This window comes from Sturnira hondurensis, unplaced genomic scaffold, assembly GCF_014824575.4.
Source record: "Sturnira hondurensis isolate 20B ecotype Veracruz unplaced genomic scaffold, ASM1482457v3 Scaffold0006437, whole genome shotgun sequence".
NCBI classification, from domain to species: domain Eukaryota; kingdom Metazoa; phylum Chordata; class Mammalia; order Chiroptera; family Phyllostomidae; genus Sturnira; species Sturnira hondurensis.
In genome coordinates, this window is record NW_028079068.1 from 12,305,738 (window position 1) to 12,320,300 (window position 14,563).

A 14,563-nucleotide genomic window follows, 5' to 3' on the forward strand; every position below is an offset into this window, starting at 1 on the left:
TTAAATTTATTCTTAGGTACTTTATTTTTCTTGTTGCTTTATTTTTCTTGGAAACACATGGGACTTTTTCCTAGTTTCTGTTTCTGATACTTCATTGTTGGTATAAAAGTACCTTCAATTCCTAGATATTGATTTTGTAACCTGCTATTTTGCCAGATTAATGTATTAGGTTAAGTTGAGTAGTTTTTGGTGGAGGTTATTCCTAGATATTGATTTTGTAACCTGCTATTTTGCCAGATTAATGTATTAGGTTAAGTTGAGTAGTTTTTGGTGGAGGTTATAGAGTTTTCTGTGTATACCAGGGATGTCCAAACTTTTGTCATATCTGTGCCACACTGGAAGAAGAGTTCTTCTAATGTCTTGGGCCACACATTAAGTACACAAACACTAATGAAAACTGATGAGCAAAATAAAAAGATTTTAAGTAAATCCATGACTTTGTGTTGGGTCATGCTCATAGATAACCTGGGCTGCAACCAGCCTGTGGGCAGTGGGTTGGATACCCCTGACACTATCATGTTATCTGAAAATACTGACAATTTTTTCCTTTTCTATTTGGATGCTTCTTATTTCTTTTACTTGTATGATCACTGTGGCTAAAACTTCCAATACTACTTGAATAAAAGTGGTGAAAGTGGACATCCTTGTCTTGTTCCTAATCTTAGTGAGGAAGCTCTAAGTTTTTGCGCATTGAGTATGCTGTTGGCTGTAGGTTTCTCATATATGGCCTTTATTATGTTGATGTATGCTCCCTTTAATCCCACTTTGTTGAGAGGTTTTATTATAAATGGATGCTTATATTATCAAATGCTTTTCAGCATCTATTAATGTGATCATGTTATTTTTGTCTTCATTTTTATGTGGTGTATTATGTTTATTGATTTTGAATATTATACCATGTTTGCATCCCTAGGATGAATCCCACCTGATCATCATTTTTTAATGCATTGCTAGGTCTGGTTTGCCAATATTTTGTTGAAGATTTTCACATCTATGCTCATCAGAGGTAATACCTCTGTAGAGGTATTAGAGGCTTGTAGTTTTCTTTCTTTGTTGTGTCTTTACCTGGTTTGGGAATTTGGATAACACTGGCCTGATAGAAAGAGTTCTGGAGATTTTCTTCTTGAATTTTTTGGAATAGTTTGAGAAGAATAGGAGTTGGTTCTTCCCTAAATGTTTGGTAAAATTTGCCTGTGAAACTATCTAGTCCTGGGATTTTGTGTGCCAGGAGTTTTTGGATTATTGCTTCAATTTCACTAGTTGTTAGTGTATTCGGGCTTTTGGCTTTTTCTTGATTCAGTTTTGGAAGATTATATGTTTCTATAAATTTGTCTATTTCACCCCAGTTGTCAAATTTCTTGGCATACACTTGTTTGTAGTAATTTCTTATGATCCTTTAAAATTCTGTGGTATTGGTTTTAACTTCTCTTTCATTTCTGATTTCAGTTTTTTGGGTTCTCTATCTTTTTTCTAGATGAGTCTGGTTAAAGGCTTGTCAATTTTCAAAGAACCAGCTCCTGGATTTATTGATCCTTTGAATCATTCTTTTAGTTTCTATGTCATTTAATTCTGCCCTGCCCTTGATTATTACTTTTCTTCTACTTACTCTGGACTTTGTTGTTGTTCCACCAGTTCTTGTCGATATAGGGTTAGGTTGTTTATTTGAGATTTTTAAATTTTTTTAAGTAAGCTTGTATTGTTAAGGACTTCCCTCTCAGGACTCCCTTTGCTGTGTCCCATAGGTTTTGGACTGTTGTGTGTTCATTTCCATTTGTTTCCAGAAACTTTTTTATTTCTTCCTTGATTTCATTGTTCACCCATTCACTATTTAATAGCATGTCATTCAGTCTCCATGTATTTGAATGTTTTTGAGTTTTTCCTTTGAGGTTTGTTTCTAGTTTCCATCTAATGGCTTGGATCAAGTAATTGTGATCCAACATGCTTGATGTGATTTCGAGTTTCTTGAATTTTTTGAGGCTTGTTTTGTGTCCTACTATATGGTCTATCTTTGAAAATGATCCATATGCATTTGAAAAGAATGTGTATTTTGCTTCTTTGGGGTCAAGTTTCTGTATATATCAATTAAGTTTACTTGATCTAGAGTGTTGTTCAATGCCACAATATGCTGGTTGGTATTTACTTTGGAAGATCTCTCCATTGTTGACAATGGGGTGTTAAAATCCCCTATGATGAGTGTGTTACTGTGGATAGCTTTCTCAAAGTCCTCCAAAATTTTCCCAATTTACTTGAGTGCTCCTATGTTGGGTACATATATGTTTTCAAGTGTTATATCTTCTTGATGGATTATTCCCTTAAGTTCTTTGAGGTATCCTTCTTTGTCTCTTTTTATGGGCTTTGTTTGAAATATATTTTGTCTAATACAAGTATTGCTACCCTATCTTTTTTCCAGGTTCATTTGCTTATGTTATTTTTTACCAGTACTTCACTTTTAGTATGTGTAGGTATTTTGTTGAGGTGGGTCTCTTGTAAAAAGCATATATGTGAGTAATGTTTTTTTATTCATTCAGCTACCCTATGTCTTTGATTGGAGCATTTAATGCATTTCCATTTAGGGTTATTATTGATAGGTACTTATTCATTGCCATTTTTTCCCTTGTACCTGTGTTCTTATGTCTCTCTCTCTTTTTTTCACATTTTTAAAGCAGTCCCTCTAGCATGTCTTGCAATGCTGGTTTGATGGAGATGTATTCTTTTAGCCTTTTCTTTGTTTGTTTGGGAAACTCCACATTCCACCTTTCATTTTAAGTGAGAGTCTTGCTGGGTAGAGAAGTCTTGGTTGCAGGCCTTTGCTGTTCATTACTTGGAATATTTCTTGCCATTCCCTTCTGGCTTATAGTTTTTATGTTGACAAATCAGCTGCTAACCTTATTGAGCTCCCCTGTATGCTACTAGCTGTTTCTCCCTTGCTGCCTTTAAGATTCTCTGTTTGTCTTTAAATTTTGCCATTTAAATTATGATGTGTCTTGGAGTGGGACTCTTTGGGTTCATCTTGTTTGGGATCCTCTGTTTTCTGGACTTATGTGACTTTTTCTTTCATCAAGTTAGGGAAGTTTTCTGTTATAAAAATATGGGATGCTTGATGAATTTGCATGTATGTCATCCTTGCACAGGGGCCATGCTAATCTTTTCTGTATCACTCTAGTTTTAGTATATGTGTTGCTGAAGAAAACACACATCTTATTTTTAATTTGGGGTACTTATATTAAAATAAATTTGGATGTTTATTTTTATAGCCTATGAAAACTAAAACTGAAATAGGGGTGGCTGGTAATGATAGGCTATTTTGCTTACTTTTTAAAAAATAAAACTGTGAACATTGTTAAAGAAGTGATCACGATAGTAATTTTTTTAATCTCACAACAACATCTTTTTATAATGTGCTTTTAAAAATAAGGCTCTGATATAGGGAAGCTAAGTTTATTCTGTTTAATAGATGGACTTCAAACATGAATAAATAGAAATGACTAATGTGATTTTAGGAATGCTAGTTTATTTGAAAAGCACTTTCTGATGAAGATGTTTGTGAAGAATTAAGGATGTCATGGTAGAGAAGAAAAGGCCAATAAATGAGCAGTAAATGTGAGCAATACTGATTTTCACTCCCATTTAAAGGAGAGAAATTAGATTACTGTGAAATTCCTACTGTGCCATCTAAAATTTGGTGGCCTTCAGTTTGTGACATTGAGATAATCGCTCCATGTGTCATTATTGCCCTTTACCCCTGTACATGGTAAACAGTTTGCTTTTGGTGGTGAATATATTAGGGCTCACAGATAGTAACCACATCTCCATCCTTCCTTCACCATAGACAGGGGCCTATCCATTTCCCAAGTCTCCCCTGAGATCTTCCCACTCTTTATCAGATTTTCACATATTATGTTAAACTTTTCTCCTGGGATGAAGTTTCACATCTGCTGCTGTCTGGATAAGCAATTACTGGGCATCACATGAAAAATAGAAATTTTTCATATACTTTAAGAGATTTTCAAAAAATAATTGGCCTTGGAAAGTTAATATCGTGGTACTACCCTTCTGGCACAGCTTCCCACAGGGCAATGTGGTTCATTTTTCTGAGGGATTGTGATGGCTCTGAACATTAGGAGGAAGTCTCTTTCACAGTTTTTTTTTTTAAAACTGTTGGAAACCTGAGGCTGAAATAACTTTTAAAATGATAACTGGTTCTTGTCCAAGTCAGCATTTTCTCAAACGCTTTCCTCAGAACACTGGTTCTTCAGGATTTTAAATAGCTCCTACACACACAAAGGCTCTCTGGTGAAGTCCATGTAGAGAATGTTAGGCCAACTTTTTGTTCTGTTTTGTTTTCTTACAAGCCTTTGTAGAGCTTTTGATGTGTTAATGTACATATGGCTGACTGAGAAGTTAGCATCGGATGTTCTGTTTAGTAAACTGATTTAACCATGTTATCCCCTTTGACTAAAGAACATTTTGTGGAATTAATATTTCTTGAAACTCCCTTTAAGAAATATTGCTTAAGTTGAATTTTTCACTTAAGTTGAATTTTACATTCATTAACTCATTTATTTCATTTTTATTATCATAATTCTGTGAGTTAATTATGGAATTGCCATTCTATAGAAGAAAAACTAAGATTAATAGTAAGTTTCATTTAAGTTCACTCAGCTAGTGGAAACAGATGAAGTTCATGGACATATATATTTAGTGCATATATTTTCAGGAACACTGTAAAAACAGAATCAAGAAGTTAGTAAATGGTTGAATAAGGAGAACTAGGTTTTAGGGAAAATATTATTATAGGAGAAATCTTCTTGAGGGTTTTTGAAAACAGACATAAAAGCAAAGCATACATGAGTAGAGAGTGAACTGCACAGAGTCAGGGTAAGAAGTCCTGGAATTTTCATGAAGCACAGAGGGGTGCATGCATAAGGAGGGAATAATAGAAGACCTATATACAAGGTAAATCTTTGAATTTAGATCTCAGCGTTGAGAGTGGATATCATCCTATGATTAGTGTCAGAAATGACCTGGTGACAAGCAGGAATTAGAAAGATTAACTGCCATCTGTCTACTAAAAAGATGGCTTTCATAGACATAATTTAGCAGTGCTACCCCACCATTTAAATTCTTAATAGGCATGGGTTTACTTAAAAATATGATTCTTAATTCTAACTACAAGTTTTTCTTAGTTTTTCAATTGAGACAAGCAGTTTTTCTTTTTACAAATCACCTCAGCCTATTCTGTATATTTTGAACTTAATATTAACCTAATCTAATTTTTTAATTTTTAAAGTATTTTTATTGACTATGCTATTAAATTTGTCCCACTCCTCCTTTATTCCCCTCTACACTGCACACCCTCCCCCACCCTAGTTCATGTCCATGGGTCATACATATAAATTCTTTAGCTTCTCCATTTCCTGTACTAATCTTAATCTCCCCCTGTCTATTTTCTACCTACCATTTATGCTAGTTATTCCTTGTACCTTTTCCCCCGTTTTCCCCCACCCCCTTCCCTGCTGATAACTCTCCAGTTGCTCTCTTTTTTAAAATTTTTATTTTTATTTAATTCTTGTTCAAGTACAGTTTTCTGTCTTATATTCCCAGCCCTGCCCCCCCAAGCGCTCCCCACCTCTCTCCCATTTCCGCCCCCCACCTTAGTTATTGTCCATGTGTCCTTTATACTTGTTCATGTGAGTCCATTCCCTTTTCCCCTATGATTCTCTCCCTTCTCCCCTCTCGACCCTGTCAGCCTGTTCTGTATTTGAGTGTCATTGGTCATATTTTGCTTGTTTGTTTGTTTTGTTGTTTAGATTCCTGTTAATAGTGAGATCGTATGGTATTTGTCTTTCACTGCCTGGCTTATTTTGCTCAGTATAATGCTTTCCAGTTCCATCCATGATGTTGCAAAGGGTAGTAGTTCCTTCTTCCTTTCTGCAGCATAGAATTCCATTGTATGAATGTACCATAGCTTTTTGATCCAGTCATTTACCGATGGGCATCTAGGTTGCTTCCAACTCTTGGCTATCGTAAATTGTGCTGCTATGAACATTGGGGTGCATAGGTTCTTTTGGATTGGTGTTTCAGGGTTCTTAGGATATACTCCCAAGAGTGGAATTGCTGGGTCAAAAGGCACGTTCATTTTTAGTTTTCTTAGAAAATTCCATACTGTTTGCTCTCCATTACTGTGAATTCTGTTCCTGATCTAGTTGTTTGCTTAATTCATTTTTGTTTTTGTTTTTGTTTTAGGCTCAGTTGTTGATAGTTGGGAATTTGTTATCATTTTAGTGTTCATAGTTTTGATCATCTTCTTTTTCTTAGATAAGTTCCTTTAACATTTCATATAAGGGTTTGGTGATGATGAACTCCGTTAACTTGACTTTATCTGGGAAGCACTTTATGTGCCCTTCCATTCTAAATGATAGCTTTGCTGGATAGAGTAATCTTGGATGTAGGTCCTTGCCTTTCACGACTTTGAATACTTTTTTCCAGCCCCTTCTTGCCTGAAAGGTTTCTTTTGAGAAATCAGCTGAGGGTCTAATGGGAACTCCTGTGTAGGTAACTACTTGTTTTTCTCTTGCTGCTTTTAAGAGTATCTTCTTCTCTTTAATCTTGGGTAATGTAATTATGATGTGGCTTGGTGTGTGCTTCCTTGGTCTAGCTTCTCTGGTAGTTTTGAGCTTCCTGGATTTCCTGGAAGTCTATTTCTCTTTCCAGAGTGGGGAGTGTTCCTTCATTATTTCCGTCATTAATTGTCAAATAAGTTTTCAATTTCTTACTCTTCCTCTTTTACTTCTGGCACCCCTATGATTGGGATGTTGGAACATTTAAAGATGTCCTGGAGGTTCCTAAGCTTCTCCTCATTTTTTTAAATTCTTCATTCTCTTCTGGTGAAATGTTTCTATCTTCTTTCTGCTCTAAACCATTGAGCTGAGTTTTGGTTTCCTTCCCTTCATTGTTGATTCCCTGTACATTTTATTTTATTTCACTTTTCATAGTCTTCACTTTTTCTTCTATTTTTTTGACCATACTCAGTCATTTTTGTGAGCATCCTGAGAACCAGTGTTTTGAACTGTGCATCTGATAGGTTGGCTCTCTCTTTGTCTCTTAGTTGTACTTTTTCTGGAGCTTTGATCTCTTTTTTCATTTGGGCCATTAATTTTTTTGTCTCAGTGAGGCTGTATAGGTAAGGGGCAGAGCCTTAGGTAAGGGGCAGAGCCGTAGCAACCCAGGTCCCTGTATGATGCTGTATATGGGGAAGGGGTTGGAGAGGTTTTCAGCTCTCTGCCAGCATTTAGTCCTTTTTCCCACTACCCTCAAGCAAATTGGGCCCTTGTGGTGCTGATTCCTGGTTGGGTGTTTTTGTGTTCTAGAACCCCGTGGATCTCTCCAACACACTCTCCTGTGAGGCTGGGAATTTCTTCCACTGACTCAGCCCCCAAAGAATTTTCCAGTCAGAGGTTTTGAGGCTTTATTTACCTGCACTGGAATCTTGGGTTTTGAGGTCTGTCTTGCTCCCTAGTTTTTCCTTCTGGTTTATCTGCACACAAATATGGAACTGCCCACTCCACCAGCAGCTGTCTTGCTGTGACTCCTTTCCTCCTAGCTTCCTGTCTCTGTCCATCCCACAGGTCTGGATGAATGTTTCTTCTTTAACTCCTTGGTTGCCAAACTTCCATACAGTTCAATTTTCTGTCAGTTCTGATTGTTTTTTATTCTTAAATTTGTTGTTGTCCTTCTTTTGGTTGTGAGAGAAGGCACAGTGTATCTACCTATGCTTCTATCTTGGCCAGGGGTATCCAACCTAAACTAATCTCATTTTAAGGTATTTAGGGACCTTTCAGGGAAGGGTAATAGCAAGTTAATTTTATTTAATAGCCATTTATATAACACTGGTTAATAACAGAATACTAATTTTTTGTATCTATGCATTTGTTTTTGTTCTTCTTATTAGTTTATTCTGTTTTTTTTTAGATTCAGTTGTCAATATATATTTGTTGGCATTGTATTCATATTTTTTATTATTTTCTTCTTAAAGAAGACCTTTTATCATTTCATATAATACTGATTTGGTGGTGATGAATTCTTTTACGTTTTTCTTGTCTGGGAAGCTCCCTATCTGTCCTTTGACTCTAAAGGATAGGTTCATTGGGTAGGCCATTTTGGTTGTAGATTTTTTTCTTTTCATTGCTTTGAATATTTCTTGCCACTGTCTTCTGTCCTGAAAAGAAAAAAACAGCTGACAGTCTTATGGGAGCTCCTGTGTAGGCAAGTAATTGCTTTTCTCTTGCTGCTTTTAATATATTGTTTTTGTCTTTAACCTTTTGCCTTTTGATTATGATGTGTCTTCGTGTGTGCCAGTTTGGGTTCATCTTGTTTGGGGATCTCTATATTTCCTGGACTTGTATGTCTATTTGCTTCACCAAGTTAGGGAAGTTTACCGATATTTATTTTTTTAAATAAGTTTTCAATTTCTGGATCTATTGCTCTCCTTCTGGAACCTCCATGTTACAAATATTGGTAGACTTGTAGTTGCCCCAGTGGCTTCTCACAGTATCTTCAATTTTTTTATTCATATTTTTGGAATTCCTGTATTCCAAAAAATTACAGGAATTTTTGTATTCTTTTTTATATTCCAAATCACTGTTTATTCTTGGCTTCATCTACTCTACTGTTGATTCTCTGTAAATTATTCTTCATTTCAATTAGTGTACCCTTGATTTCTGACTAGTTCTTTTTTTTATGGTTGGCTTCTATGGGGTTTTTTTTTCCATGCTGTTAAATTCCCACTCAATTTCTTGAGTGGTTTACAATTATTGTTCAAAACTCTGTATCTGGTAGTTTGCTTGCCACTGTTTCATTTAGTTTGTTTCTGGGGATTTTTCCTATTCTTTCATTTGGGACCTGTTTGTTTCTGCATTTTGACTGCTTCCCCAGGTTTCTTTCTATGTATTATATAAAGCTGCTATGTCTCCTAACTTGGTAGAGTAGCCTTATATGGTAGGTGTCTTGTAGGGCTCAGTGGTGCAGCCTTCCTTGTTACCAGATCTAGGCATTCCAGGTGTACTTCTGTGTGGACTATGCTCACTTTCCTGTTGTAGCCAAGCCTTGATCACTGTTGGCATCACTCAAGGAAATGACCCCCAGGCTGATCGATATGAGGACTGACTGCAACTACAGTGGAGAAGCTGCTGTGTATAAGTTGACCCTAATGAGCAGGACTTGCTTCAGTGGGACTCTGGTGCTCACCAAGTCTGCTCCTTTAGTGTATCACTCATGGACGTGGTAGAGTTGTATGTAATCTGACGTGGGAATCTCCCTATCAGGTGCACTGGCTCTGGGTGTCTCAGAAGATGCAAAGTCAGCCATTGTCTTTGCCCTGCCTGGGGCCGCCTGGCTCAAGCTACAGAGTGATCTACAGATAGCTGCTATTTGTGCTGAGCCTAGAGATGCCCAGGAGAGTCCAAGCTGCACATCAAGGCCACCTGCTGCTAGTGCCAGGACTGGGCTCATTTTGTGAGAGCTACATGGCATGCTGAGACCTGATGCTGCTTGTTTGCAATTTGTGAAACTCGAAAAGATTTTAAGAAAGTCTCACCAGGAGCCAATATAGTCAGTTTGTACAGAAAAGCCACTGGAAATGGCTTGGGAGGGCCCCAAAATTGGGTAGAGCAAGATCTTAGGAAATCACTAGAATGGGTGTGAGCCAGGTTGATGGAGACTCAGATATTGCATCTACCTGCTGGCTATATGGTTGGGGTGTCTCAGAAAAGGGAAAATGACCTCTCTCAGTTCTGTCTGGCAAAAAGCTGCCCCCCACCCCTCAGCTCTTTCCCTGATGCCAGGTAATTCAGGTCCTCCCTGTAGGTCCCTGGTGGCTCTAGAGCTGCTGCCACAGTGTTGGGGCTCAGAAGGAGTGAGTTCATGTGAGTCTGTGCACCAACCCTTTAGGAGGAACCGCCTGGGACTCCAGAGGCCTCCGTCTCACTTACCACACTCCCTGATGGTTTTTACAGTGAGGAGTTATGGACTCTTCTCTATCTGGCATTGGAATCCTGAGCTGAAGGGGCTGGTGTGGGGAGAGAACCCCTTGCTCCTCATGGGGTCCTCTGCAACTGAGATACCTCTCCTGATTTTTATCCCGCACACTTGCATGTGGGACCAACCCATTCCACATTTCCACCCCACCTACCAGTCTTGATGTGGCTTCTCCTTTAAATCCCTAGTTGAAGGACTTATATTTAGCTGGATTTCCAGCTGTTCTGATGATGGGTATCCTATAGTTTAGTTCTAATTTTGATGTCTCATCTTTGCTAATTTCTTAAATGTCACAATTTTGCATATGATTTGGTGAACAACTTCATGAGGCAATCCATGCTGAGCCTTTTAGTTCAATCAGCTATGGACCCTCTTTGTGCACCTCAGAAATCAGAAAAGTAAAATTTCTTTTCCTAGGATATAAACTGCTTTTGCTCTTTTCATAAAATTCCATAAAACTAGTTGGCCAGTGACACATGTTCTACCATCATTGGAACAGGCCTTGTTGTTGTATCCCTTGCCTGACATGGGCTTATTGAAATGTCACTGCTCCAGAATTGAGGCCATTTCCAGTCATCCCACTACAGTTGTGAAGTCTTTTCTCATCTAGAAACTGAAGACTCCTAATATGTAAGTGTTCTTATTTTATAGTATCTTCTTTACAATAATGAGTTTTGTGTGTAAAAATACTTTGTAAACTTCAAAACACTGTAGAATTGTTAGCTTTTATTTGAGATGGTCAAAATCATTTTGTATAAAGAGTAATGACTACACAAAGTCATATTTAAAAAAACTCACCTTTGGGAGAATTTTTGGCATATTTTGAGATATGTATGAATTTAGTCAGAATTAAATTTTCACACATTTCAACAGAACTAAATTTCTAGTATACATTTGTCTTCTCTGATTTTTTGTTTCTGTGTGTGTGTGTGAAGTAGAATCTTTTTCTCTTACTTAGAATAAGAATTTTTTATATGTACCTCGCTTAAGACAAAGCCTATAGAAAATTATTGTACTATAATTGGTACACAGAGTAGATGCTTGGTAAATATGAGTTGAAGCTGAGAATTTCCCTTACAGGTTTGGCACATGACCATTTCTCCTTACCTTCACATGGCTAATGCCAGATGGGAAGAAAAAAAAATATGTTTTTAAAAGTTTTTTCTTTAAATGTAATTAGTTGCCCTGTAGTTGATATATAAAAAATATTACTAAAATTAGAGAACTAAATAAAGACCAAATTCAAAAATGATAATTTTCCATGAATGTACAATTTTGCAGTCTTTTAGAAGATCATATTTATTGTCACGTAAAAGAGAGCTGCTTTTTTGTGACAGGAGCCCTCACCTTCAAGAGTGCACACACCTCCGGAGCATGGCGCCATCTGCTGCTGCTCCCTAATGGCAGCCCTCAAATTGCCCAGAGTCTCTCAGTGTTGAGTGGTAGGAGAGATGGGGAAGCAGCTGTTTGGGAGCTTTGTGGCTGCTTCTGCCCTCCTCACCACCTGGCAGATGTACAGCTGGGCTTGCGGAGTAGCACACACACTAAGCCACTGTATTCCTCTCCATACCAGTTGCTCATTTCTCACATAAACCACTAATCCTTTTCCTGGCATTGTTTACCCATCTCTTTTCTCTATTCCCATTTTTTTCTCCAGAATGCTAAGGGGGGAATGGGATGGGGAGACTGAGAAGCTGTTTGCAGAAAGAAGGGTGCGAGATTCTGGCCAAACTATATCTGGCCAAAACCATATAACCATCTTCCATTTCTTTAACCAAAATTCGTAAAAACCTATGTCAGGAATATATGCAAATACATCATTTAGCTTCAAATCAACCCTCTATGAGGTTATTACTGTTTATATGACAGGAATGATATGAATATGATTATTAAAAGTTTTTCACTCTAGATTTCTTTTGGAGGAGAAACGTCTTTGCTGTCCGTAATCAAGTCTATGAATGAGGGGAGAATCAGGAGTCATTGAAATAAGCTTGGTTAATTTACACTGAGAAGTTCAGCGAAAGAAATGAATATATCTAGTAGTTGTGGGGTATGGGAATGCAAAAAGGACTGGGTTGCTTTGGTGAGAGATTTTGAGAGGTAAGAAAGAAGACAAAAATAGTCTTTTTACAGAGAAAGAGAGAGAGGCAGAGAGGCAGGTAATAAGAGAGAGAGGATGCTTGAGATCAGAAGTGCTTCCTCCCTTCCAGATCAGGAAGAAAGCATGTTCAAGAGAGATACAAAATACTTTTAAGGCATCGTGCTTGGTTTTCCTTGGCTGGCGTGGCTCACTAGGTTGGAGTGTTGTCCTGTAAACCAAGAGGTTGTGGGTTCAATTTCCAGTCAGAGCACATGCCTAAATTGCCAGTTTGGTCCCTGGTGGAGGCACATACAATCTATCCCTGGTCTGCGTGTGTACCAGAGGCAATTGACCAGTGTTTCCTTCTCACATCAATACTTCTCTCCCTCTCTCTCTCTTTCCCCCTCTCTCTTAAATCAGTAAGTGTGAAATCAGAGCATTTTAATGCTCTCCGGTGAGCATTTAAAATAATGTGCTTTGTTGGATCTGTTACATACAGATTCACCTTTTGGAACTTCTGAGAAACCTCAGTGGATATATATTTTTAATATAATTTTTTAAATTTAATTCTTGTTCAAGTACAGGTTTCTGTCTTATATTCCCAACCCTGCCCGCCCCCCACCCCATGCTCCCCGCCTCCCTCCCCTTTCTGCCCCCCACCCTTAGTTATTGTCCATGTGTCCTTTATACTTGTTCATGTGAGTCCATCCCCTTTTCCCCTATGATTCTCGCCCCTCTCCCCTCTGGACCCTGTCAGCCTGTTCCATATTTGAGTGTCATTGGTCATATTTTGCTTGCTTGTTTGTTTTGTTGTTTAGATTCCTGTTAACGGTGATATCATATGGTATTTGTCTTTCATCGCCTGGCTTATTTCGCTCAGTATAATGCTTTCCAGTTCCATCCATGATGTTGCAAAGGGTAGTAGTTCCTTCTTCCTTTCTGCAGCATAGAATTCCATTGTGTAAATGTACCATAGTTTTTTGATCCAGTCATTTACCGATGGGCATCTAGGTTGCTTCCAACTCTTGGCTATCGTAAATTGTGCTGCTATGAACATCGGGGTGCATAGGTTCTTTTGGATTGGTGTTTCAGGGTTCTTAGGATATACTCCCAAGAGTGGAATTGCTGGGTCAAAAGGTACGTTCATTTTTAGTTTTCTTAGAAAGTTCCATACTATTTTCCATAGTGGTTGTACCAGTCTGCAATCCCACCAACAGTGAACTAAGGTCCCCCTCAGTGGATATTAAAGTTGCTTACAAATTGTTTTGGGGTATTTGGACACTATACTATAGTGTCTTGGTATAAATCTTCACCTAGACCATGGATTAAAGTGAAATGTTTTACAGCTTTGAAAATTCACAGAAATTTCCACATGCTTAGATGTTACCTGTGGTTGTCCTGAGAACACTACACCAAAACTGGAGGGATCTTTACTACTTCAAGATTAAAATAATGCATCAGGGTGATAATATAGTGTTTGGCATGGGATTGCTGTATGTAGTACTTTTTAAAAATTTAGTATTGGATGAATTGGGACAGCCCAGGATGTTCCCCTAAGTAACTGAAGATTGGAAATGAGCTTTTAAATCTTACATCCTAAGATACCAACTATCTAGGAAATGAGAAACTATTCAGAATGGAGGGATGAAGCACAGCACCCACACCTGAGTTGGTTTAGGGCTTAAAGCCTTATCCCACCAATGGAGACTCAACTCTAAGGTGTTAGATTTGGAAACCAACAGTGATACTAGAAATTTAAAGAAGTTATGGCCAAAACCAGAAAAAATATGTCTGGGAATTATAAAGAGGGTTCTCTACTTGAAAAGGGGCAGCTATGATCAGCCTTGAGGGCCATGGGTCAGTGACTACAGGATTTGACCCTAGGATGCTTTCCTGGATTCAAAGACTGCTCAAGCTGTGCTTCTGAAGAAGATGGCCTTACTGAACTAGAAAGGAACTGCAGAGTTGGGGGAGGCTAGGAGTGCAAGTTTATCTACAATTAGGCTTTGATAATAAGAAAAGAGGTATCTGCTACACATTCAGATTAAAGGGAATTTATACCCTGAGCCTGTGAGATTAGAATTTTCAATGAGCTTTTGGAATAGGAAATGAAAATATCAAAAATATGGGAGATAAGAAAATGAGACAAGAAACAGTGTGGGCTGATTTTAGATGAATTTCTGTAGAATTTTGAAAGAAGGAAGAGACCTGGAGACAGTTGTAAGTATTAGAGACATTAAAAATGAGGAAAGATGACTTTTCATAAAATTTTCTCTGTCTGAATTGAGATGAATTCCCTTAGTATTTGTGATTGGCATCAATAAATATTCAAATCATCTTTCAAATTTTTACTGGCAATTTAGTTTTTAAATATTAAATAACACTGCTCTCAATTACAAGGTGCATTCACTTTGCAAATATTAAGCATATTTACAATGAGGAAACCAA

General features: G+C 37.7%; 1 protein-coding gene and 1 non-coding gene across 2 annotated transcripts in view; one reads left to right on the forward strand and one right to left on the reverse strand.

Annotated features, from left to right (window-relative positions):
• The window catches only part of GRM8 (glutamate metabotropic receptor 8), an 830,046-nt gene that overhangs the window by 676,261 nt on the left and 139,222 nt on the right, over nt 1–14,563 (forward strand). The gene's annotated exons all lie outside the window — the stretch shown is intronic.
• On the reverse strand, nt 3,083–3,193 carry LOC118989256 (U6 spliceosomal RNA). The gene has a single exon (XR_005066974.1). It is a non-coding gene; the product is annotated as a U6 spliceosomal RNA (small nuclear RNA).